Below are 25,731 nucleotides of genomic sequence, written 5' to 3'. Positions count from 1 at the left end.
CCGCCTCTTAAGCGCCTGTTCTCGCCGAGGCCACGCCCCGTCCCCCCGCTGGCACTGCCTCTTAAGCGCCGGTTCTCGCCGAGGCCACGCCCCCGACCACCCCCCCTACTCCCACCCTCCCCACCCCCGCTGGCACCGCCTCTTAAGCGCCAGTGCTCGCCCAGGCCACGCCTCTAACCTTCCTCCACCCCCCCCAACCCCCCCCCCCCCGCAGCGGACACCGGTTCTTTTGCGCCAGTGTCGCAGAGGCCACGCCCCCTAACACCCCCTCCTTGCCTTACGCAATGTGGCCTGGGGCGTCGGTTGCCACGGCAACGGCCGCCCTTTCTCCTTGACGGCAGCGTTGAAAATAAACTGATGATCCACTGTGGAAGTTTAGAGCCCAGCCTTCTCTCCCTGTCCTCCACCTCCCCGGGAAAGGGAGGATTGGGCGTCTGGCGGTTTCTCCCACAAGAGTTCATCTTCGCCTTCCACGGTTGCAGGGAGCGATGGACGGTGTGGAGCGAACTTAGGGTTGGTTGGATGTAAAGCCGAGGGAGAAAGGTGAGCTTCTTGCTCCGAGGGGCAGTTAGTGCTCTCTGGCTGCGTACCTCTGACGGCTGCTGCTGCTGCTGCTCCGGAAACTAGACTGTGCACTTCCTGCTGCCATTGCTTCTGCAACTAGAGTTTTTGCAAAACCACGTTTAATGGTGGAGTAACTTTCAAAACCTAAGTATCACCAGGTTAAAAGCAATGAGTCCATTAACAAGCATATCGTTCGTTGCAGTAAAATGCACGTACGTTTCTGTCCTACAGTTTCTTTAGGTCTGAAAGGAAAACAGCTTTCACTAATTTCCTCATTGCTTTTCAGATACACAATGGATGAATCTGTACCTTGGGTGCCTGGCACCGTGAGTATGTTTAAAGTGCATTATAGTTAGAGAGTCATGTGCGTTATAAACATTTACCAGGAGTGCAAAGCAAAAAATCTCAGTGGTTGGATACTACATCTAGAAAAAGTTGTTTCTGTCCTGGACTTCCAACATGTCTTGCTCTGCACTCTTGAGTACTTCAGGTCACAGACGATCCATCGCCAATAGGGGTAATAGGAAAAAAAATAATAATTTTGTACATAGAGATCTGGTGTGGATTAGATGTTAATTAGCCTTAGATAAAACCTATGTGGATCCAGTCAGCTTGTATCAAAACACTTGAGTTTACAAATTATTATCGAATCGGCACATGTCTGAAAGTAATATTACTAAAACTCTTTGTCTTGATGTGTACCTCAATGCTGCAAAGTCAGTAGAGAAACATCTTATTGTGCTTATTTTTTTAAAGAAATAGATAAGAAATCTATCATTCTTTCCAGTGTATTTTTTTTAACTAGGATATGTGATTTTTTAAAGAAGTTAAGCAGTGCACTTAATTTTAATTATTACAGTTAATTTTCTTGAGCTCAATCAAGATGCCCTAATGTTTTAAATTTTTTATTGGTTAAAGATAGTAAAATAGTTGTGATGAGGTAATGTGATGCTTAAAATTTGCTTTAAACTATACCAGAAATAAAATGTGAGGAGTAGCAGATACATGAAATAAGAGTGATACCCAGATAGTCAGTATTGAAGGTAGATTCATTTTGCTGTGTTATCAATGTTTTTGGGCCGAGGGATGTTTACAAATGAGAAATGATAAAGAAAACATCAGGATCACAAAAGAAATTTGCGACCGCACTTTCTATTGCTAACATAAATTTTATATTCAAGGACTGCTTTTCTTGCCCTTCAGATGGAGGAGAACAGGAAAGGCTGGTAAGGAATAACACAGTACAAATATGTGGGAGGGCTTTGCCATGATGAGGCGAGATCAGTTGCTGTAAACCAAGATGGCATCTCAGCCCACATACTCCCTACCCAATGTGATTTGGAATGAAAACTACTGTACATCCTGATTCAGCTTAAATATAGGTGATTGTAGAAACTGCTCCAAATGGATAGTTATAGGCATAATGACCACTATGGCTCAGAAAACATTATTATTTAGAAATAACAATACTCTATAATGCTTCTAAGGCTCCCTGTTTTTCCTAAGGTTATCTGGGTACGCCAGTGGCTCAAGCCTGTAATCCTAGCTACTCAGGAGGCTGAGATATGAGGATCATGGTTCAAAGCCAGCCTGGGCAGGAAAGTCCATAAGACTATTATCTCCAGTTAACCACCAAAAAAAAAAAAAAAAATGGAAGGTGCTGTGGCTCAAAGTGATAAGAGTGCTAGCCCTTGAGTGTAAAAGCTCAGGGACAGCACCCAGTCCCTAATAAGTTCATGCTCCACAACCTGCCCCCTAAAGAAAAATGAAACAAAACAAAACAAAAAGCACTTAACAGCATAGTCAATATCATTTACAGTCTAGCTTTAGTTTTGCTCACCATATATTTCACCCTTTCCAGAAGGCCTTGTGCCCCAGAAACACAAAGCTATTTCTCCCTCCCCTGAGAACTTAGAATACATTTATGCCTCCTTGCCTCTTCATTTGGCTTCATTCTCTTCTTCACCAGTTGTTTAGTGAATTGTGATTGAGCTACTTTCTAGTAGTTCACCTTGTACTTTCAGTAGCCCACACAAAAGAGACTCTGTCTCATCTCAACTCCAGTAGTTCTTCTGTATAACAAAACCACAACACGCTCATGTTTAACAGGATTTCACTCAGTTGTCACTCTCTCTCCTCACTTCTCCAGTTCCTATTTGGAACCTTCAAGGTTAAAGACTTTGTGTTTCCTGCCTAGATTATTTACCCCATTGCAGTACTTGAGGTAGGCACTTTCTTAAATGGTCCCCAATATCTCAACTTGTGATATTCAGGCCCTGGTAGGATTTGCTCCTCTGGAATGTAGTTGAGCCCAAAGACTCATTTCCAACCAATGGAATACATAAAGGTGATGGCCTAATCTTTCCATAACAAGATTCCATAACCTAGGATTTCCACCATGCTGAAATTCTTGCTTGCTCATTTTGAGACAATATGGAGAACTCTAAGCAACAGGAATTAAGAGAGACCTTGAGCCAACATCTCCTGAGGAACAGAGCCCTTCATCTACCAGCCTGCCAAGAACTAAATCTCAGAAACAACCCTTTGAGTAACCTAATAGCGCTGCTCAGATCCTGAGTCCAATGAGTCACCTGGAGCCACGAGGTACAGCTTAGCTGGGGCCTTTACCCACAGAGACTTTGACAAATCAGTGGTATTGTTTTAAGCCACCAAGATATGGAGTCATTTGTTAAACACATCACTTGTGTATTCAAAGTATAGTTTTATGGTTTTAAGAAAATTGCTACCCGCTCCTGGGACAGAAGAGGTTTGGTCTCCAGTATACTTTGTAATGTTGAGACTGTGGGGAAGCTGTGGTTACACTAGACACAGGAATCTCCGTAGGAAAAGGAATTATGTTAGACTTTGAAGATGTGACATCATAGCAAGAGACAGGGAAAGAATGTGAGGGATGCATATCCATTATCCATATCTGACTCCCTCTCTCCCTCTACCTCTCTCTCTATCTCCTAGCCCACTAAGCAATAGACTTCTTTCGAGTGAGGCACACCTGTATGACTAGTGTTGGACTACAACCAGAGGGAGGGTGTATGTATTACTTCCAGACTGAAGCACTTAATCGCTAGTGCAAAATGTTAACATTCTTCCCTTCTGCTGTGAAAATTTTAGGCAAAAGTTCCTGATCCAGGCTTTATCAAACCAGAGTAACCTGGAATTGCTCAGCTGCCTTATGAAGAACAGGTGCCCTAGATGGCGCCCCAGATTCTCATCAGCAGTAAATAAAAGCACTTGGGCAGAGGATATAAATTGTTATTATGAAAGTCTAAGCAAATTAGCTATTGCTGCCGAACCAACCACCCCACAATTTAACTCTTGTGGTTCTGGGATTGGTGGGCTAAGCTAAGCTTTTACTTTAAAAAAAAAATGTGGTGTTTTGTATAGTGGCTGATGCTTAGAGGCTGGGCTAGAGTTGGTTGGTTTAGAAACCACATCTAGCATGATTACTGTTAGCCAGAGCAGCTGGGGACTGGTTAGGTATTTAGTTCATTCTTTGGTCTTTTCATGTGGCCAGCATGCCAATATCAGAACTATCTGAGTGACTTTCTCTACCGCAAGAGTTCCTATTGGCCTGAGTAGAAGAAGATGCACTACAGTTTTAAGATTATCTTGAAAGTCTTAATTCAGAAGTGTGAGAATGTCACATGGACCACATTCTAATTTCCAAACTAAACACTAAACACTACACTACACTAATGAGGAGAGGTAGTAAACTTTATTCTTCAACAAAAAGTAGGAAAATAGGTACAGGCTCACAATTGTAACTGTAGCTGTACTCAAGGCTCAGATGGACAGGATCATGGTTCAGTTTGGCCAGGAAAAATGTTTCTAAGCCACCCTCTTTTTTGGGGGAAAGGGGGAGCCCAGTCCTGGGGCCTGAACTCTGGGCCTGGGCACTGTCCCTCAGCTCTTCAGCTCAAGGCTAGCACTCTACAACTTGAGCCACAGCAGCACTTCCGGCTTTTTTTTCTTTTTGCTTATGTGGTGCTGAGGAATCAAATCCAGGATCTCATGCATGCAAGGCAAGTGCTCTACCACTGATCCACCTTTCCAGCTCCTAAGACACCCTCTTGACCAATAAAACGCTGAGCATGGTGGTGTGAGCATGTAATTTGAACTATGTAGAATGCATAAATAAGTATTGGGGCCCAGGTGACCCTGTGCATAAAGGTGAAATACTGAAAACTAATGAAAACTAAAAGGGCTGGGAATATGGCTTAAATGATAAAGCAGTTTAGAAATATGAGGTCCTGGGTTCAAACCCCAATACCACACAAAAGGCAGAAAAATATATCTTAGTCTATCAAAAAAAAATGATGGCCCATTGCAACAATGATCCCCACAAGACAGTATATTGGAAATGAATTTTACAACTTTGGGTGGGAAGAGGGGGGGAGGAGTGAAGGAGGTGGACGATGGAAGGGTTAATGGTACAACCACAAGGGAAGGAGTAATAATGCTTGACAAGAAATGTACTCATTGCCTTACTCATGTACAGCATCTTTACAATAAAATAAAATAAAATAAAAAAGACAAATGAAAATGTAGGATTGTCACTGATTCATAATCTAGCTGATTTTAACTCAGCCACTATCTTCCTTTGATGACATACTCATCATTAGTATTTGAGGGATTAGTAAAATAATATTTCTTCAGAGCAAAATGGGAATTCTCTCTGTCCTTTACCTATTGTGAGTTTGTTCTTTGGGAAAAACGACTGTGGAGAGAATGGTTTTCAAGCCTTTGGACAGCCAAATGGTTTAACCTCATGGTATTTATACACTCAGAAGATTTCACAGAACTTCTGTTAAACTTGTTAAAAATGATTCAAAGACCATGATAAACTGTGTGTTTGTGACTCACACCTGTAATCTTAGCTACTCAGGAGGCTCAGATCTAAGCTTCGTGGTTCAAAGCCAGACTGGCATGGAAAGTCCATGAGACTCTTATCTCCAATTAATGAGCAGAAAACTGCAAGTGACATTGTGGCTCAAAATGGTAGAAAAAAAGCTCAGGGACAGTGCCAGACCCCAAATTCAAACCCTACACCAACAATGACAGCAACAACAAAATTACTTGGTAAGATTTATATAAATCAACATATTAGCAAAATTACTACCTTGTTTTAAATTCAGAATGCTTTTTACTCTTAAACAATAGTTATAAGAAAACAATTTTAAAAGAGATAAAACTTGATAGTCTAATGGTGGAAACTTATATATAGATTACCATCAAGAAATAAGAGTATTCAAATTACCTAAGCCAGTATAATGACATGGTACAGAAACAATGCACAATGTTTATCCTGTTGGGAATGGTGGAACATTTATGGAAATATTAAATAATCTAAGTAATGGTGTAAAATTAGTCTATAAGGTAATAATAGTACAGGAATTTAATTACACAAACAGATTTGCTAAATGCCTTACAGGAACAAGTGATAGGATGGAGAATTTAAATAGGACACAGTAAATGTGTCCTAGAAGAGATTGTAGCATGAACTGGAAAGGATGAAAATAAGCTCAAATGAATCCAGATTAGAAGCAAATCCAGAATTGATAAGTGTCTGAGAAAGAACCCTGGGGCCATGCCATAGTGAAGAAAATGAACTAACATTTTCCAGATCTAATAAGTGAGCTCAGGAAGTGAGCCACATAGATCAATTCTCTTGCTATGCATCGGTAAGATTTGAGGTGTTTTCCTTTGTTTGTTTGTTTTTTTAGATAAAGTATCCCAGACCAGCCAATTTGTAATCGTGCTTCTGGAACCGAAGTGATGGTGCAAAACTGAGTTAAGATGTAATATAGACAAAAAAAAATCTCACCAGATAATAAAGATTTGTGGACACCTGCAAGTCATCGGAGAAAATGTAGAGGACTTTAGTTAGCTTACATGTTCATTCTCCCAAGTTAATCTATAAATCTAATGCAATCCAACCAAAGTAGTTATTGGGTTTCTAAGAATGTGTCTTTAAAGGCATAAGACTAGCTAATAGGAGTTTTCAAAAGAAGCATTTACATAAGTCTTAGGTATTAAAATTCTACTATGAAGTTACAGTAAACAGAGAAGTCTTAGGTAATCTACTATAATATCATAGTAAACAGAGATGCTGGCATAAGAGGCTACAAGTAGATAAGTGGATCACCATGAATACCCCAAATCTATATATAAATGATTATATATGTTAGTTTATATATGTATATGTATGTATGATCATCTGTGTATATGTTAAAGATAATGTATTTGTCAGGGTAATACAAACAATCCTAAATTGCAGACACCTCACACATAAAATTTAATCCTCTGTCTTGAAAAATTTATCTTGGATCTAACAGTCCCTGGGGAAGCTGTACACTAAGCTGATTCTACATAATATACACTGTTTCAAGCTTATGGATCTGCTCTTTCAAGCTAAAACCCCTATATTCATAGGAGGGAAAAACAGAACTGTAAAAAAAATCACAGGGAGGTTTTTTTAATGTCCTTAATTAAAAAATAACACAAACCAGCTCAGCTCATGATCTTTTAGTCAGAATGAATCAAAGGTCCTGCTTTACTGAAAGGTGTCACTTTCATGATAACTGTTCATCCACAAAATATGGCCAAAATGGTGGGTAGTTAGATTAATGCACATTAGTATTAAGACAATTACTTCCTCATCAGAAAAAATACATATACATACAGATTCATAATTTAAAATATTTCTAGGAATTACTACTTCTAGGACTCCTAGATCCACTAATGACATAAGTTAAAATGTTGTTATATAGTTTTTTGGAGAAGAAAATTCAATTCTAGTAGGTAAATTTTCCTTAATAGTATATGATAGACTAAAGTAGTAAATTTAGGTGTTTGGGGATTGAGAGAGATGGAGGTGAATTATGACAGGGGTGATACTAATCACCCCTGTACTCATGAAATGACAGGTTTAGTTGAAATTCCTTTGTACACTACTTAAGGAAAGTTTTTAAGCATTAAAAAAACGAAATCTTCCACTCAATGAAAACAAATTAAGCGAAGCTAAAATGAGTGAAATAGGGCAAAATAAACCACACAATGTTTTCATAACTTTGATCTTCACGAAGTTCTTTTTGATATGAAAATAAAATTTATTTTTCTCTATTAGTATGATGAAGTTTCCTTGGCATATAACTTCACCCTAGACATAAAATGATAAGAAATTTTTCACATTTTAATAATCTGCTTATAAAATTAAAATCACATTTCTTACTAAAATAATTTTCTTTGTTCTATATTCTTATCCAATATTTGATTTCTTTTTTATTAAGTTTTTATTGTGAAAATACTGTACAGAGGGGGTTACAGTTACATGAGCAAGGTAAGGAGTACATTTCTTATCAAGCATTGTTGCCTCCTCCTTTGTTTTTCCCCTACCATCCCTTCCCTCCCACCTCCTCAACTACACTCCCCCCAGCTCCGCCTGAATTCTTTTCAACATAGCATCTTGTACATCAGTCATCTGTAGTGGCACAGATCTGTAGTCCAAGCTTCTTGGAAGGTAGCAGTCAGAATCATGGTTTCAAAGTAGCCCTGTGGAAAAACAAATGTGAGACCTTATCTGAAAGACAAAAAAAGAAAAAAAAAGAGGGGGACAGGGGAGTAGCATGGCTATAGTGGCAAGAATTGACCTTATAAATTTCATTTTGGAAATATTTCTAGATATTTGAGCCATATCTTAACCTATTTAAATCATGTTTCCATCTTAATAATTACATGGTTTCCACCATGTAATAAACTTAATTTCATATCTCCTCTTTATCATCTTTTTTTTCTTGTTTTGTATGAAGTTTTGAAATCATAGACACAGATAATCTTCTAAGTATTATACATCATAAACCAATAATTCAACATCTTGGATTTTACCTGATGAAATATTTTGAGATAGTTGCTAGGCAGTGATATCTATGTTCTTGACAGAAGCTGAGAAAACAGTTAAGATAAATTCTACAAAAGAAAACATAACTAGGAAGTGGTGCTGTGGCTCAAGCGGTAAAACGCTCGCTTTGAGCTGAAGAGTGCAGGGATAGTGCCCAAGCCCAGAGTTCAAGCCCCACAACCGACCAAAATAACCAAAAAACCCACAATCATAAAGTAAAAGTCCATATTTCATACAAGTCAGCTGTGCAATTTATTACAAAAGCATATGCACAGCACTTTAAAGCTTTACATATAGTAAGATAGTCTATATAACTGTATTTACACCAAGTACATATGTTGTGCTGATAAACATTTATCAACTCACATTCCTGTGGCCAAATTTCCCTCACACTGAATTTGCCATCTATAATCTAAGTACTACCACTTTGTTTAATATCAGACTTGCAAGTTAGTATACACTGGCTAACAAAATTTTTGACATTTATCAATTGGTGCAAATTTTCTCCAGAAAACCACCAAAACCCAATAATAGTACTACCACTCAACAAAATGCTTTCTCACAATTTATTCTAAGCACTAATACAAAACTAATATATGTGTGTGTATGAATACAGTTATGTGCATTGCATTTTTAGAAACTTAAAAGACAATTTTTTGATTCAATTTATACTTTTAGCCACCTATTAAATACTTTTAAAAATGATTGAGCATGTATGATTTCACTTTTTGTATTTTTTTAGAACTTGTACATCATGTTAAGCAAGTGTTCTACCTGCTAAAGCAAGTGTTCTACCACTAACCCACAATCCCAGACCCACATTTACTTTAAATTATTATTTAAAATATAACTATTAAATGCCTACATTGTTGAGTTTCATATATATATATATATATATATTGAGTTATTGCTTCTGATTGGTGCTGAACACACACACACACACACACACACACACACACACACACATACACATACATGCACACACACAATGAGTTTTTGTTGTTGTTTGTTTTTGTAGGATATCGGGCTTGAACTCAGGGCCTGGACATTGTTCCTGAACTTTTCTGCTCAAGGCTAGCACTCTACTATTTTGGACCATAGCTCCACTTCCAGTTTTCTGGAGGTTAATTATCATTAATAAGTCTCATGGACTTTCTTGTCTCGGCTGTCTTTGAACTATGAGCCTCAGATCTTGCCTTCCTGAGTATCTAGGATTTTGGGTGTGAGCCACAAATGACTGGTACTCTTTGATTTTTTTTTTTTAAATGACTCTACTTAGTACAGGTGCTTGAGCCATGGGAATGATTTTCTTTCCTTCAGGACTGAATGATGCTGTTTCTATGTTCATGACAGATTTACAGAACTTCTTAAAACTTTAGTAGATCAAAACATGAATTGACATAAAAAGCAACATATGCTTGAAAACATCTGTACTGTTGTCAAGTTGTCAGCTTCTTCCTACTTAAAAACCAATAAAAATATAATTCTAGTGATCTCTTAAAATAATCTGCTCTTCTACATTAAAGGATATATCATTCTGGGCTGGGAAGGTGGCTCAGTGGTAGAGCGCTTGCCTTGCATGCGTGAGGCCCTGGGTTCAATTCCTCAGCACCACATATGGTAGAACGCTAGCCTTGAGCTGAAGAGCTGAGGGACAGTGCCCAGGCCCAGAGTTCAGGCCCACGACCAGACCCCCCTCCAAAAAAAGGCTATCATTCTTTAAAAACTCTCCAATCAGGCCTTTTAACTTTTAGGGCTTTACACTCCTGAAAACTTTTTATATGGTTTAAGTAGTGATAAATTTTTATATGGTCTTATTCATATGATCTAAGTGGTGATTAATTTTTTTCTTGCAGGTCAGCAGTTGTCCAATAAATATTTAATAAGCTGATTTAACGCTTCCTAGTTATATGTGGTGCTACCTGGTCAGTCATACAGCATTTACACATATGTAGCTTAATTTGGACTACTTCGTCCTTATATTGACATCATATAACTTTTTAAATATTTTTCCTATCTTTAGTTGTATAAAGGAATTGAAATTAAACAAGGCAGTTTATGAATACAATATTTCTTGAACTATGTCACAATTTTAATTAGTATGTTTTGTAACATTTTTTATTTCTAGTAGAGAACATTGTATCTTTTTGTCTTTTTTCATGAGTTCTTAGGATATTCAAGTTTTTCTACATATATTTTAATTATATTATTTGATTTCAGATTGAGGTTGTCAATTCTTGTCCTAGATCTTAGCATCTAAGAATGGTTTTTAATTTTCATTTATTTTTCTTTTCTATTTGATAGCAAGAATATGCCCATCCAATGGGTTATCTGAAAGAGTTGTGTAAGATTGATATTTTTCCATCAAAGTCTTTTAGAAATGAGTCTGAAAAAAAATCTCTACAATAGGAGGAATACTGAAAACTTGGTGTAATATCTACATACTGTCAGGACTAAATACACTAACAGAAATAACCATATAAAGCAAGCTAAACTTGTTTCTCGATTATTATTGCAGAAATGTGTCTGCAGAGATCAAATGAGACTATAAATTTGGACCTTTTAAACTTATTTTACCACCGAATATTTCTTCAGTTTTAATTTATGAGATGAAGTATATTCTGTTAACCTAAAACATATTTATTTCACTCAAAGACACAAGCAACAGCCAGGCATGGTGGTGCATATTTGTAATCCCAGCACGTGTGAGACTGAGGCAAGAAAATCCCAAGTTCTAGGATGGTCAAGACTACATAGCAAAACCCTGTTTCAAAATTCCAGCAGCAGCAAAGATCCAAGGGAAAGAATTTATTCATTATAATGCTCTTGAAAAAATCCTGAATAAGAAAGATACATTTGAATTTAAATATTGCATGATATTTGAGTTTGTTAGTAAATGCTCCTTAAGTATTAAAGTTCAAATTTTACATTCATAATGATGCAGAGGAAATCATAAGCCATGTTGTTCTATTGAGTGAAACTATAATGCCATATTCAGAAGTAATTTCAAAACCATTTTTAATGTATTTCTAAAGTCTCATGAAAAGGACATATAAACCTCAAAGCAATTCTTGCTAAAAAGAAGGAAGAGATAAATGAAGAAAAAAAGGGAGGAATGAGGGAGGAAGGGAAAGAGAGAGAGGAATAGGGAGAGAGGAGAGAAGGTGAAAGAAAAGCTAGTTACCCAAACCATCACCTAGAGACCCATTCATTTTTTGAGGTAAATAAGTGTATTTCATTTAAACGAATTTTTCTTTTTTCTTATTTAAATACAATTTTGTTTTCTTGTTAAGTAGTTGCATAAAGAGCAGGTTACAATTCCATGTCAGATTAATGTTACCTCTTCTATCATTCTCCCCCATTTTCCCGCTCCTATCCCTACCCCTCAAGGTGCATTGAATATACATTGAATATTACTGCATTTTTTTCTCCCTTCCTCCCTCCATTCATGTGTAGAGACACATTTTTTCCTGTGCAGTGTTCACGGGATAGTGAAACACCTTCATTTTGTATTCAGGTATACTTACTTGGTATTCTCCATGGAGCCTCGATCACAATGCATCCACCCTGGTTCTGTTAACTACCATCTATCAACTATGATCAACCAGCGAGTGTCTTCCAAGGGCCTCCCAGTGTCAAGGCATATTCCTCTTTAAAAAAAATCAGAGTTCATTTACATGGAGTTCCAGATGACCTGGAAGTTAGACTAGATCATCTTTCTTTCCCTTGAGAACATAGCCCTTGCCAACAAAAGTGAGCACATCTCAGCCATTTTTGACTCCTTCCTTCAAAGACCACTGAAGATCCTTGGGTAGGAAGGTGGGTAGGAGCAGGATAAGATGGAGACTGTAAACAATATCTTTGGTGTACACAGTGATCTATTACTTGCCTTTAATGATTAAACAAAATGATTAGCAAATATAAAAAATCAAATGGAGCAACCTATCATCAAAAGAATATGATTTGCTAGAAAAACAAGAAAAAATGGGACCTAAAGCTACTAGACGAAGCCAGATAACCAAATTGAGAGCAGAGATTAACCAATTAGAAAATCAGAAAACCATAACCAAAATAAACCAAACAAAAAGCTGGTTCTTTGAAAAAATAAACAAAATTGATGGCCCGTTGGCAAGATTAATTAAAAAAAGAAGAGAGGAAACCCATATTAATAGGATTAGGGATGCCACGGGAAACATCACAACACGTACCCAAGATATCCAAACAATTCTAACAGACTACTTTCAAAAGCTATACTCTCTAAAGGAAGAAAATCTGGCGGAAATGGATGCATTTTTAGAGAAATACAAGTTACCCAAACTGAGCAAAGAAGAAGTTAACCAATTAAATAAGCCAATATCCTATAATGAGATACAGGAAGCTATCAAAAGTCTTCCAACAAAAAAAAGCCCAGGACCAGATGGATTCACAGCAGAATTCTATAAGACCTTTAAAGAAGAACTAATACCCATACTCCTCAAGCTCTTCAGAGAAACAGAGAAGGAGGGAGCTATCCCAAACTCATTCTACGAAGTCAATATCACACTCATCCCCAAACCAGGCAAAGACCCAACCAAAAAGGAGAATTACAGGCCAATCTCCTTGATGAACACAGATGCAAAGATCCTTAACAAGATTCTAGCTAACAGAATCCAGAAACACATTAAAAAAATAATACACTATGATCAGGTAGGCTTCATCCCAGAGACACAGGGATGGTTTAACATACGTAAGTCAATAAATGTAATCCAGCATATCAACAGAGCCAAGGTCAAGAATCACATGATTATCGCCACAGATGCAGAAAAGGCCTTTGATAAAATTCAACATTCATTCATGCTAAAAGCTCTGGAGAAAATAGGAATAGAAGGAACATTTCTAAAAACAATAAAAGCCATTTATGACAGACCAATAGCCAATATTATACTTAATGGGAAAAAGCTACAACCAATCCTCCTAAAAACAGGAACAAGGCAAGGATGTCCACTGTCTCCACTCCTCTTCAACATAGTCCTAGAACCCTTAGCCAGGGCAATAAGGCAAGAAAAAGACATTAAAGGGATCCGCATAGGGAAAGAAGAAGTTAAACAATCCCTTTTTGCAGACGACATGATACTATACCTCCACGATCCCAAAAACTCCATCCCCAAACTTTTAGAAATCATAAGTCACTTCGGCAAAATAGCAGGATACAAAATAAACCCACAAAAATCAGTTGCCTTCCTATACACTGATAACGCACAGGAAGAGAGGGAAATAAAGGGAGCAACCCCATTCACAATAACCTCCCAAAAAATAAAATATTTAGGAATTAACCTAACCAAAGATGTAAAAGAACTATTTAATGAGAACTATAAGAAGTTAAAGAAAGAAATTGCAGAAGACACTAGGAAATGGAAAGACCTCCCATGCTCCTGGATAGGCCGACTTAATATAGTAAAGATGGTGATACTTCCAAAACTAATATACAAATTCAATGCAATTCCTATTAAAATCCCAATGACGTACATCACTGAAATACAGAAAACAGTCCAAAAATTTATATGGAACAACAAAAGACCTAGAATAGCCAAAACAATTCTAGGGGATAAAGACAATATGGGAGGGCTATCCATGCCGAACTTCAAACTCTACTACAGAGCTATAATCACAAAGACAGCATGGTACTGGCACAAAAACAGACCCGAAGACCAATGGAACAGAATAGAAGATCCAGATATAAATCCACAGGCCTACAGCCAGCTGATATTCGACAAAGGAGCCAAAGACATACAATGGAAGAAACACAGCCTCTTCAACCGCTGGTGCTGGGAAAACTGGGCAGCCACATGCAGAAAACTAAAAGTGGACCCCAGCCTATCACCATGCACCAACATCAACTCAAAATGGATTAAAGACCTTAACATTAAACCTGAATCTCTGAAACTACTGCAGGACAGAGTAGGAGAGACACTTGAACTAATAGGCACAGGAAGGAACTTCCTGAACAGAGTCCCAGGGTCACAACAAGTTGGAGAGAGACTCGACAAATGGGACTACCTTAAAATAAAAAGCTTCTGCACAGCTAAATCTATCGCAACTAAGCTAGAAAGACAACCAACTAATTGGGAAAAAATATTTACCAGCAATATATCAGACAAGGGGTTAACATCCTGTATATACAGGGAACTCAAGAAACTAATCCCTCCCAAACCTAACAAAACAATTACTAAATGGGCAAGGGAACTAAAGAGGGACTTCTCAAATGAAGAAATAAAAATGGCAAAGAAACACATGAGGAAATGTTCATCATCCCTGGTGGTGAAGGAAATGCAAATAAAGACAACCCTGAGATACCACCTTACCCCAGTCAGAATGTCCCACATCCACAAATCAGCCAACGACAAATGCTGGAGGGGATGTGGAGAAAGAGGAACCCTATTACACTGCTGGTGGGAATGTACACTTATACAACCACTTTGGAAAGCAGTCTGGAGGGTCCTTAGAAAGCTAAAGATTGACCTCCCTTACGACCCAGTCATACCACTTCTAGGCATCTACCCTGAACAACAGGAACCAATATACAAGGACACATGCACCTCCATGTTTATTGCAGCACTGTTCGCAATAGCTAGGATATGGAAACAACCTAGGTGCCCCACCACAGATGAATGGATCCAAAAATTGTGGTATCTATACACAATGGGATATTATGCAGCCATTAGAAATGACAAAATAATGGCATTTGCAGGGAAATGGATGGAGCTAGAAGGAATCATGTTGAGCGAGGTAAGCCAAGAACGAAGAGACAAACGGTACATGGTCTTCCTGATAAGTGGATGCTAAATCCAAAAGGTTAGGTGATACGACAAAACTAACAGGACTTAAGAAACAAAGAACTCCCGCTCATCTGGTTGAACCACTACTAAATATCCCCATGCTGCTGATCACAAATATGGTATATAACATGTGAACACTGTTATATATTACAGACTGTGGTAGACAATTTGCTCCAGGGAAGTTAGAATGAACTTGTGACTTTGAAATTATGTAATCATTTAATCACAATCAAAAAAAAAAAAAAGAACCTCAGGGAAGGGAGGGAGGGAGGGGATGGTAGGGGGAAAACAATGGAGGGGGTAACAATGTTCAAGAGGAAGTGTACTCATAACCTCACTCATGTAACTGTAACCCTCTGTATAGTAGCTTTACAATAAAAAAAAAAAAAGAATATGATTTGGTTTTTTTTTTTGGGGGGGGGGGCAGGTACCAGTGGCTCACGCCTGTAATCCTATCTACTCAGGAAGCTCAGATCTGAGGATCACAGTTCAAAGCCAGCCCAGGCAGGACAGTCCATCAGACTCCAATCACTCAGAAATCCAGAACTGGTGCTGTGGCTCAAGTGGTAGAGTGCTAGCCTTGAGCTGAAGAGCTGAGAGACAACACCCAGGCCCAGAGTTCAAGCCCCATGACCTACAAAAACAAAAAGAGAGAGAGAAAGAGAGAGAAAGCGAACATGATAGTTTTACACTTGTATTTTGCTCATATTCATGGGAGTGCTTTGTGCTGTACTTCACTGTTACCAGTTTAATTTTGATGATGGAATCTTTAGCATAGGGACCATATCGGAAAATAGGACAAGACTGAATTCCTTTTGCTATGAACAGTACAGGTACTTGTGTTTTGGTTTTTGGAGCCCTGCCCAAGAAAATAATTATTTTTTTCATTCCCAGAAAATATTAATGAATTTCATGAATGTATGGATGACCCTACGACTTAATTACATTCCCCTTTTCTTTTTTCCAGTACTGGAATTTGAGCTCATGATAGCTACATAGGCATTCTACCACTGAGGAATGCCTCCCCCACTGTCTTACACTGGTTATTTTTGAGAGAGGCTCTTGCTTTCTGCTCAGGCACACATGTTGACCACAATCTACCTGTGTTGGGCTTCCTGTTTTAAGCATCCTGATTTAGCTGAGATGATGGTGCAAATCTCCACACCCAGTTTCTTCCCATTGAGCTCTGGGGTATTGTAGACTGAGTTTCTTTTAGTCATTAACAAGTCCTCTTTCCATGTCCTATTACAGATGCTTGTCAATTTACTACAAGGTAAAGTTCCAATTTGAAAACATCATAAATAAAAAAATGCATTTACTGCAACTAACCTACACCATGTTATAGCCTAGCAACACAGTACACCATATTATTAGTTCTTTCCCCTGTGATCAGAGCATGGCTAAGTTGGAGGCTGTCTGCATTGTATGCCTTTTGTCTTTGGAAGAAACTCGGCCATTTCTCCACACAGGGTTCCCATTTTAAACTAAGATGACACAGTACAGTAAACTCATACTATTGTTTCTCCAGCAGCTATGGATCAGTTCTTGGTCCATATAGTGTTGTTTTCCAGAATGTCACATACATGGAATTGTGGTATGTAGCCATTTAAATATGACCTCTTTTACAAAACATACTACAACTGAAATTCATCCATTTTGCTGGGGAATCATCAGAAAGTTCCTCTCTATCATTGAATGTATTCTACTGCCCATCCATGTGGTCCTTAGCTTAGGGGCTTTGCATTGCTTCCAGCTTGGAGTGATCACAAGGAATAAAGCTCACACACACACACACACACACACACACACACACACACACACACACACACACACACACATTTGCACCCTGGCTTTAGTGTGAATTTAATTTTAGTTGACTTGAAAGGGATTTCTGAGCTAAAACAGAAGAGAAAGTTTAACTTTATAGAAAACTACAAAACTCTTTCCTCTAATGACATTTTCTTTTCTATTTTTCCCAGAATTTTAATGATGTGTTATTATCTGTTTCTTGTAACAGTTTCACAAGAGATTCATTTTGGCTGATGTTCTGGAGAATAGATGTCAAGGACCCACAGTCAGTGGTGGCTTCTTGATGGCAGAATATTGGGATGACCTAGTGTATCACTCCAGAAGAGAAAGAGAGTATGCATGTGTGGATCTTTCTGCTTTGTCTTAGGAAGCACCAAGATCAATGGGGGATACTTCACTCCATGACTCTATGACTTATCCAGTCATACATATATGTATATATACAAATATATATACACATGTGTATACTATATATAATGTCTTTTAAGTATTTGTACAAAGGGCTTCAATTCAACATATTACAACATAATTTATGAGTACAACACATGTTATTTTTTCTATTGTTCTTCCGGCAGTAGTATTTTACATTCTCAGTACTAATTACTAAAAATTAGAGTCATTCTACATCCTTGCCCAGCACTTGGAATTGTTTTACTAATCTAATTATTCTAGTAGATAGGTAAGTATGTATAATGGAATACTACTCAAGCATAAAAGAAAAGCTGTTCTGATAAGTGATACAACATTGGTGAACCTTAAATAAACATTATGCTAAGTAAAATAAGCCAGACACAAAGGGACAGTTACTGGAGAATTCCAGGGTTATGAAATACCTATCACTGGTAAAATTGTAAAGACAGAAATTGTTTCTAGACCTTGGGAGAAAATGTTTAATGGGTGTAATATTTTCTGTTTGGATTAAAAAAATGTTGACATAGGCATAGGATATCAGGGATACAATTTGTTGCACTGAACTGTATATTTACAAACTTCAAATAGAGGGCTGGACATGAAGTGTGTGGTGTGGTAGATCTCTCACCTCGCCTGCATGAGGCCCTAGGCTCACTGAGATGTTTCTGGAAGTAAATGAAAGAAAAGAGTCAATGAGGGACTGTTTACACTATCAAGATACAGCAAGGAATGAAAAAAGGAGTATCCGAATGACAGAGAGAGAGAGAGAGAAATGGGGGAGAGGGAATGGGGGTTGGATTTTCCTGACATTGAGTTTGGGATTGTTGGCAGTTATTGCTAAATTGATTCCAAACAATGGAAATGGTGGTTTATAGATTATTCATATTTGGTAGTAGCTGAAAGAAATGGTATAAAGATAACTAAAAGTTGAGATGAGTTTAACAAAGTTAAAGCTTCTCTCCAAGTCTAATAAACTGGTGTGCATTGTATTGAAAAATATCTGCTAGAAAATAGCTTGTTCCTTAGCAATAGTTCTCTACTTGACTTTTCTTCAAATGGAAAAATCTGAGTGAACTTTGTCATGTGCCTTACTAGCAACAGTCTAATTCATTTTTCTTTCGATTATTGACAAAAATTTAATTAAGCATAGAATCCAGGGACATTAATATTTTGTGTATTTACTCTAGGAAGACAGTGGGCTTTCAAAGGCTGGTTCTGAGAATCAACTTATCTATGCTGCCCTGGTGTCAGCTGTGGAAGCTGGACTGTTGCTAAGACCCAAAATGTCTGAACTTAGACATCCAAGACAAAATGAACATCCTATGACCTGCAATGACCTCACTGTGAAAGCCTCCTAGACAAAGGTTCAAATGAGCTAATAGGTGAGGAGATCTTATAGTAGGTGCAAGGGCAATATAAATAGTATTTATTGCTGGTATTTTTGTTGTCAGTGAATCAACTTGCATCCTTAGCACAAACACGTTATAAAAGAAGTTAGGCAGTGTGAAAATGTTTGTGTGTCTATACTAGCAATTTCCTTAAGGACTAAAGGACTCTGATGAAAGTTTCTTAATCTAGTACCCAACAAACTTATCATTTGTGTATTCAGGGATTTTCATCCTCATAAGAATTAATGATTTGTATATGATCATGACTTTCTTTGGGTCCTGTCCTATACATTATAGGCTGTTAGCTATTCTACTGTGCTCTATTCACCAGATTTAAGTTCTATTCGTGACCATTAAAAATACCTCCAAAGTTTGTCAAATGTTCCCTAGGGGAGGAGAAGAGGAAAATGACCCCCAATTGCAATACCCAATTAGACATTTGCATGTTGACTCATTGATAACAGAGAGAAATAGTATTCAAGAGCAGTGCTCTCTTTGTTACCTAATAGGACTTGGCCCTCCAGAGATACCAAAGGGAGAGGTGTTCACCTACTGAAAAGCAAGGTGATGACTTCAAGTCTAGAAGTAAACACCATATGTCCTAATAGAGATGGTTGGAACAAACAAATGGTGTTACCAAATGGGCTGGTCTGAAAGAGTTTCCTATGCACTAGGGTCCTCTGCCCTCACTGTGGCTGCAGTTTGACTTTCCTAGCCCCATTGCACTCCACATATGCACTGACACATTACCACTTTGACAGCTACATGACTCACAAGGGAAAGGATGGAATTTTCCTTATTTGGAGAAAGATGGGAAATGTTTTGGGTTTTTTTCCCTCATGCTTCAAAGATCAACTTAGGAAAAAATTGAAAAGCTGTGAAGACAAGCAAAAAATACCTAGTTTATGAACTCCCTCTTAGTTTTATGGGTAAGAATTAGTGACCTATATTTATAGATAATGTCAGAGAAATATGGAAAGGCAGTTGTTTTAATAAAGTATAGTAACAGTTCAGAAACTGAAATTCTCCATATTGGTAAGAATAGTAAAAGCTAACATCAATGTACAATGTAACTCCAAAAAAGACATAAGTAATGTTCAGCAAATATATACATATATTTTTTTTTATTTTTAAGTACTTTTAGATCTACAGAAACATTGTAAATTCTTGTTCATTTACTTCTGATGTCTCCACATGTAAGCTCCATTAGTGGTAACATCATATAGTTCTCAAGACAAGTATATTCCATGAATACAGTATTATAGGTTGACAAAACCCCAAAACTTGTAATATTCCAAGATCTGAAATTCTTGGAACCAACCCAGATGCCCCTCAGTAGATGAATGGATCAAGAAAAAATGGTATATACATAAATATATGTATATATACATACACACGTGTGTGTGTGTGTGTGTGTGTGTGTGTGTGTGTGTGTGTGTGTGTGTGTGTGTGTGTGTGTGTGTATATATATATATATATATATAGTGGAATTCTATGTCTCCATCAGAAAGAATGACATCACCCCATTTGTTAGGAAATGGAAAGACGGAAAAATTATATTAATTGAAGTAAGCCAGGCCCAAAGAAAGATAGGTCCTATGGTTTCCCTTATTTGCAATAACTAGTATATGTCTGGGACAAGCAGAAAAGGTCAAAAGCTATGTACATATGACCAGATAAGATGATGTTAAGCAAAATAAACCCCAAGATAGGGACACAGTGTTTTTTTTTCTTTCTTTCTATTGTTCTTAAAGTATTTATTATGTACCATGTGATTTTTTTTTTGTTTCTTTGTATGTTCCTCCCCCATGGTATAACCTCTGTTTTCACTGTATTTGATGTGGGTGCACTGCATCTTGTATATACACTTTTCTAGCTTGGGGAAGGGAAGGGAATAAGCAAAATGCTTAAATAGGGATACAGATTGGCCCATTGTAACAATGAAATGTACAAGACACTATGTTGCAAAATGAACTTTACAATTTAGGTAGGGAGGCCTGAGGGGGAGGGAGGAGTGGAGTTGTGGAGGTGGGAGGGAAGTGATGGTAGGGGAAAAACAAAGGAGGAGGCAACAATGCTTGATAGGAAATGTACTCATGACGTTGCTCATGTAACTGTAAACCTTCTTACAGTATTTTTACAATAAAAAACGTATTTTTTTTTAAAAATAAATTCTTTGACTGTTGACTCAACTCTACAAGTAGAAAATTCCACACCTGACCTCAAATGTTGGGTTGTAGATATAACATTCAGGCATTAAATTACCTTTAGGCTATTTAATGAAATATATATATATATATATATATATATATATGTATATATATATAATCAAGTAGTAAAGTACCTGCCAATCAAGCCTGAGGCCCTAGATTCAATTTATAATACTTCATTTTTTGTGTGGATGAGACAGAATATGTTTAGTTATTTACTATTTCGATTTAAGTCCCATTTCCAGGATTTTTCATTATGTACATGCAATTATTAAAGAAGCTTAAATCCAAAATTACAGTGGTCACAAGCATTGAGGTAAATGTTTTAGAATTTTTCTGAATGGATTTGAAGTCTACCAGTTTTTCTACTAGTGTTTGCTTTTCTTTCCCATGATCCATTCCAAGATTCTGTATTTCATATAGTTACCATGCGTATTTGGTCTTCCCTGATGTATGATAGATCTTTGTTTTTCTTTTTTCTTTTCTGTGACATCAAACAGGTTGGATACCCCTTAATTTGGGTTGATGTGATGTTTTCTCAGGATTACATTGAGGTTGTGAATTTTTAGCACTTATACCATAAAGATGATGCTATGCCCTCCTGAGGGCATTGATTGGAAGATCCTATGATCCATGAATGTCATCTTAATTCCCTTGCTGAAGGTGGCACCTGTTAAATTTCAGCTGTGTGAGTTTACTAGGCTTCCTTTAGTATGTAATTAATATCTGTGGGCAGAGAATTTAAGACTACATACATATTCTGTTCCTCAAACATTTGCCCATGAAGGTGAATATTTATTAGAGCATCTTCCTACAATGAAGGTATCCCTAGTGTTTATTAACTAGAATCTTCGTAGGTAGAGGCTCCTTTTTTCCTACATTTATTTATTTAGCAAACTATTTCTTCTCTTCTTCTGAACCCAGGATGTTTTTGTTTGCTGTATTATAACCCAAGATGTCATTGTTGATTTAGTTATTCAAAGTGTCCTATTTTTGGCAAGCCTGTAGAAAGTGGTATCTCTCTTCTGGCCATATGTCCACAGCCTTTTCTGAGTATTTCCTCACTGCTTGGAACTATGAAACCTATGAGATTCACTTTGTATTTCTTTAATGAAATTCCTTCTTTTTTATCACTTAAAATGTAGATAAGAGATTTCCATGCAGTTAGTAAAGAGAACAAGAGTTCACAAAAGCCAAATCATCATTCTAAAGGAAAAATGATTTAATCTTCATAAGGAAGATGGTGGATTTATGGAGCGAAAAATACGAGTGGACCATACTAAGGAGCCATTCAAGTGGTGGAGGCAGGGAACAGGTGAATTGGGGGGGGGGATAAAAATAACATTGAGAATAGAGTGAAAATATTAAAAACAATAAAGCACAGTTACTGAGGAGGAGAAAGAAGAGGAGAAGAAGAACTGGAGTTACGTGAAGTATCACATGCCTGTAAATTCAAGGATTCAAGAAGCTTAGGCAGGATGGTGGTGAATTCGAGGCCAGCCTGGACTACATAGGGAGACAAAGTCAAAATAAAGAAAAAAGACATGAATGAAAGAAAAAGCAAGAAATGAAGGAAAGAAGGAAAAAGAGATGCAATGGTGAATTAAAGGATGGAGCCATTTGCAGCTGGGTCTTTATATACATAAAATGCTTCATGGCACTGTCTACTGTCCTATGATTAACATAAAAATAGGAGAATATCAGTTTCCAATATTTTATTACTCATGGTTTTACTGGATTTAGAATCTGTTAAATTTGCAAATAGCTTCAGTCCCTGAGATAGAATATACTTTAATCTTTTTTTTTTTTTGCTTTTCAAAAACATATTTGAAGAGAAAATGAACACATTTTGTACTTTATTGTCATGATTCCCAGGTCTGAATTAGGAATTCTGTAACTAATATATTAACTCTCCATACCACGACCCACTGTACCACATGCTCACTAAGAACCAAAGAGAGAAACACATTCTGTAGCATTTGTTTCCTAAGAAAAGGCTGTGATACAACCAAGCAGGTAGGGATATGGCTCTACTTATTGGTTCTGTTTTTTAAAACTTTTGCCAGTAGATGGTGATAGAGTTCATAATTACACCATTGAGACTTGCAGGCTAGCGTATCTTTTCAGTATTCCATTAGTCATGCATTTGATTTCTTTAACTTTTTAAATTATTCATGATTCAAATAACTACAAAGAACTGTGAATTTTAGAGAATATAAATTCTTTCTTTAGTGTGTAGTTTTTAAGCATAATCTATGACATACATATTTATACAACACAAAAAATTTTATAATATATATACAGTAACTACAAAAGTAATGTAAAAGGGAAGTGTCCAACAGCAACAAATACACCTTTTTTTCTGTCTAATAAATAAAGATCAGACCCAGACTCTTGCTGAGCTTTGCCTTTGAAGCAGTTTTTGTTTACCCATCTAGTAGAGTCCAAAAACATCAAGAACTCAGTAAATATTTAATAAATGAATGAGTGTATTCAGTTGGTTCTCTTCTTTCCTCTGTTTTTCTTGAACTAATTATTTCAAAAATACACCATTCCTTTAAAATCACAACTAGATGGCCATTGAATTGGACATTTGAAGCAGGGTATCAAATCCAATCAATCATGCTGAATCAAGTATTTGTCGCATCCTTAAAAATAATCCTATTTCTCTACACTTATTTTTAAAGTTTTCTGTTCATAGTAATCAAAACCCTAAAGGAGAGAAAAATATATACTTCTTAAAGTACTTACAAATAAAATGAAGCTGAATGGTGAATGAATGAATTGTGGGATTACTAAATACAACACACAGCATCTTTCACATCTGCTGACACTTGGGACTTTCCATGTAACTTGGGGATCTCACCCAATATTACTCAGTCAGGCTAGATCCAAAGAAGCCCACTCAGTTACAGGGGAAAAATATATGGAAAGGTTCCATTAATAGCTACGTGTTTCCTGTGTTGTCCTCTCCTGTTCTCCTCCCATCATTTCTGACTCAATCTGAATTTTGGAATAAACTTTAATAGGTGCCCAAATTCTTCACTCTCTGGAGACCCTTCTGTGAGCTCAGAGTACCAGTTATTAGATGCCATCTCCCATCTCCACAGACTCCTCTCTCCAAGTCCAGCTGGCCAGTGACCCTCTGGACTGGTCCTTTCTCTACATGCTTCATCAGCACAGCTCAACAGCTTGCTTTTGTTACTCCAGCTTTTAAGGTGGGAGCTGTTACCAGCCGTTCCTAATTCAGGTGTACTTTTTGGCATATTAGCTCATCAGTGCTAACTTAACACTTCTCCATATTAAATTCTCAGTGTTTACAGAACTTATGTGAATTTAGCTTTTATGGAGACACTGACTTAAAACCTTCCTTTGTGATTCTGGAATCTTCTCCATTAAATCTTGGTGATTTTTTCTCATCCAGGATGAGAGAGCAACTAATCCATACTAAATATTCATCTTTTCTTCTGAAATTAAGAGTTTTATACATGGCAGGATAAGAAAAACAGAGAAAGCTCACAAGTAGCTCAGCTATTTTGCCAAACATATGCCTCAGCTCTAGAACAAAGGCATAGTTTGTAGATATTATTTAACTTAATTAGAAAAATACAGATCAAAAACTTCAAAAAAAGAGAAGAAACTCTGACCCTGGTTGAAGGAAGCGAAAGAAACTTAGACATTTTTAAAGAATTCTGATTTTTATGTAGTCGTGAAGTTCGCAACAACACGCTGAGTTTTTCATAACTTTTTTCTTCTCAGAATTGATGGAAAACATTTGGCCATTCATTCTTGTTCAACAACATGCCTTTCTCAAAGAGCAGACATGGTTTAATTGGAAAGGAAAATTAAATTAGCTGGAATTAAGATGCAAGGATTTTGATTTGTCCATTTTAGTAGTTTCTGTTTATCTGTAACATTTCTCAGACTCCATAATGGGCTTCAGTAGACAGTTCAATTTTGGTTTGTTTTGCTTAATAAGATATCTTAGTTTGCTTTCCTTATTATAGCATATAAATTACCATTGCTATTGGGCTTTTGAAGATTCAAAAATATTTTATATTTTATTATGAACCTAATACCTTAACTTGGGCTTTTGAAGATTCAAAAATATTATTTTATTATGAACCTACTACCTTAACTTGGGTTTTTTCCCATTATTTAAATAATAATTTCTTTCCATAAAAATTTAGGAGTTAGCCGAGCGCCAGTGGCTCATGCCTGTAATCCTAGCTACTCAGGAGGCTGAAAAATGAGGATCACGGTTCAAAGTCAGTCCAGGCAGAAAAGTCTGTGAGACTCTTATCTCCAATAAACCACTAGGAAACCGGAAGTGGGGCTGTGGCTCAAGAGGTAGAACACTCGCCTTGAGCTGAAGAGAGCAGGGACAGCACCCAGGCCCAGAGTTCAAGACCCACGACCAACAAAAACAAAAACCAGGGACAGCACCCAGGCCCAGAGTTCAAGACTCACTACTGACAAAAACAAAAAACAAAAATTTAGCAGTTATCAGAAGTTAACATTCCCCAAACTAACCCCATCTTACAATGTATACACAGCAACTTAAGCAATGTTGTGCAAAAAAATTTGGCAGTACTGGAGTTGGAACTAACAGCATGGGT

General features: G+C 37.2%; 1 long non-coding RNA gene across 2 annotated transcripts in view; it reads left to right on the top strand.

The window, feature by feature from the left end:
- Window positions 1-339: 339 nt before the first annotated feature.
- The window catches only part of LOC122120458, a 50,595-nt gene continuing 25,203 nt past the window's right edge, over window positions 340-25,731 (top strand). For both annotated transcript variants that reach the window (XR_006149696.1, XR_006149697.1), the window contains exons 1-2: window positions 340-543; window positions 851-890. This is a non-coding gene — a long non-coding RNA (uncharacterized LOC122120458). The remainder of the gene's footprint in view (window positions 544-850; window positions 891-25,731) is intronic.

This window comes from Dipodomys spectabilis, unplaced genomic scaffold (genome assembly GCF_019054845.1).
Source record: "Dipodomys spectabilis isolate Male_0828 unplaced genomic scaffold, ASM1905484v1 ptg000175l, whole genome shotgun sequence".
In the NCBI taxonomy this organism is placed as follows: domain Eukaryota; kingdom Metazoa; phylum Chordata; class Mammalia; order Rodentia; family Heteromyidae; genus Dipodomys; species Dipodomys spectabilis.
The sequence above is the reverse complement of the archived record's forward strand: the minus strand, read 5'-3'. Positions and strand labels throughout refer to the sequence as shown.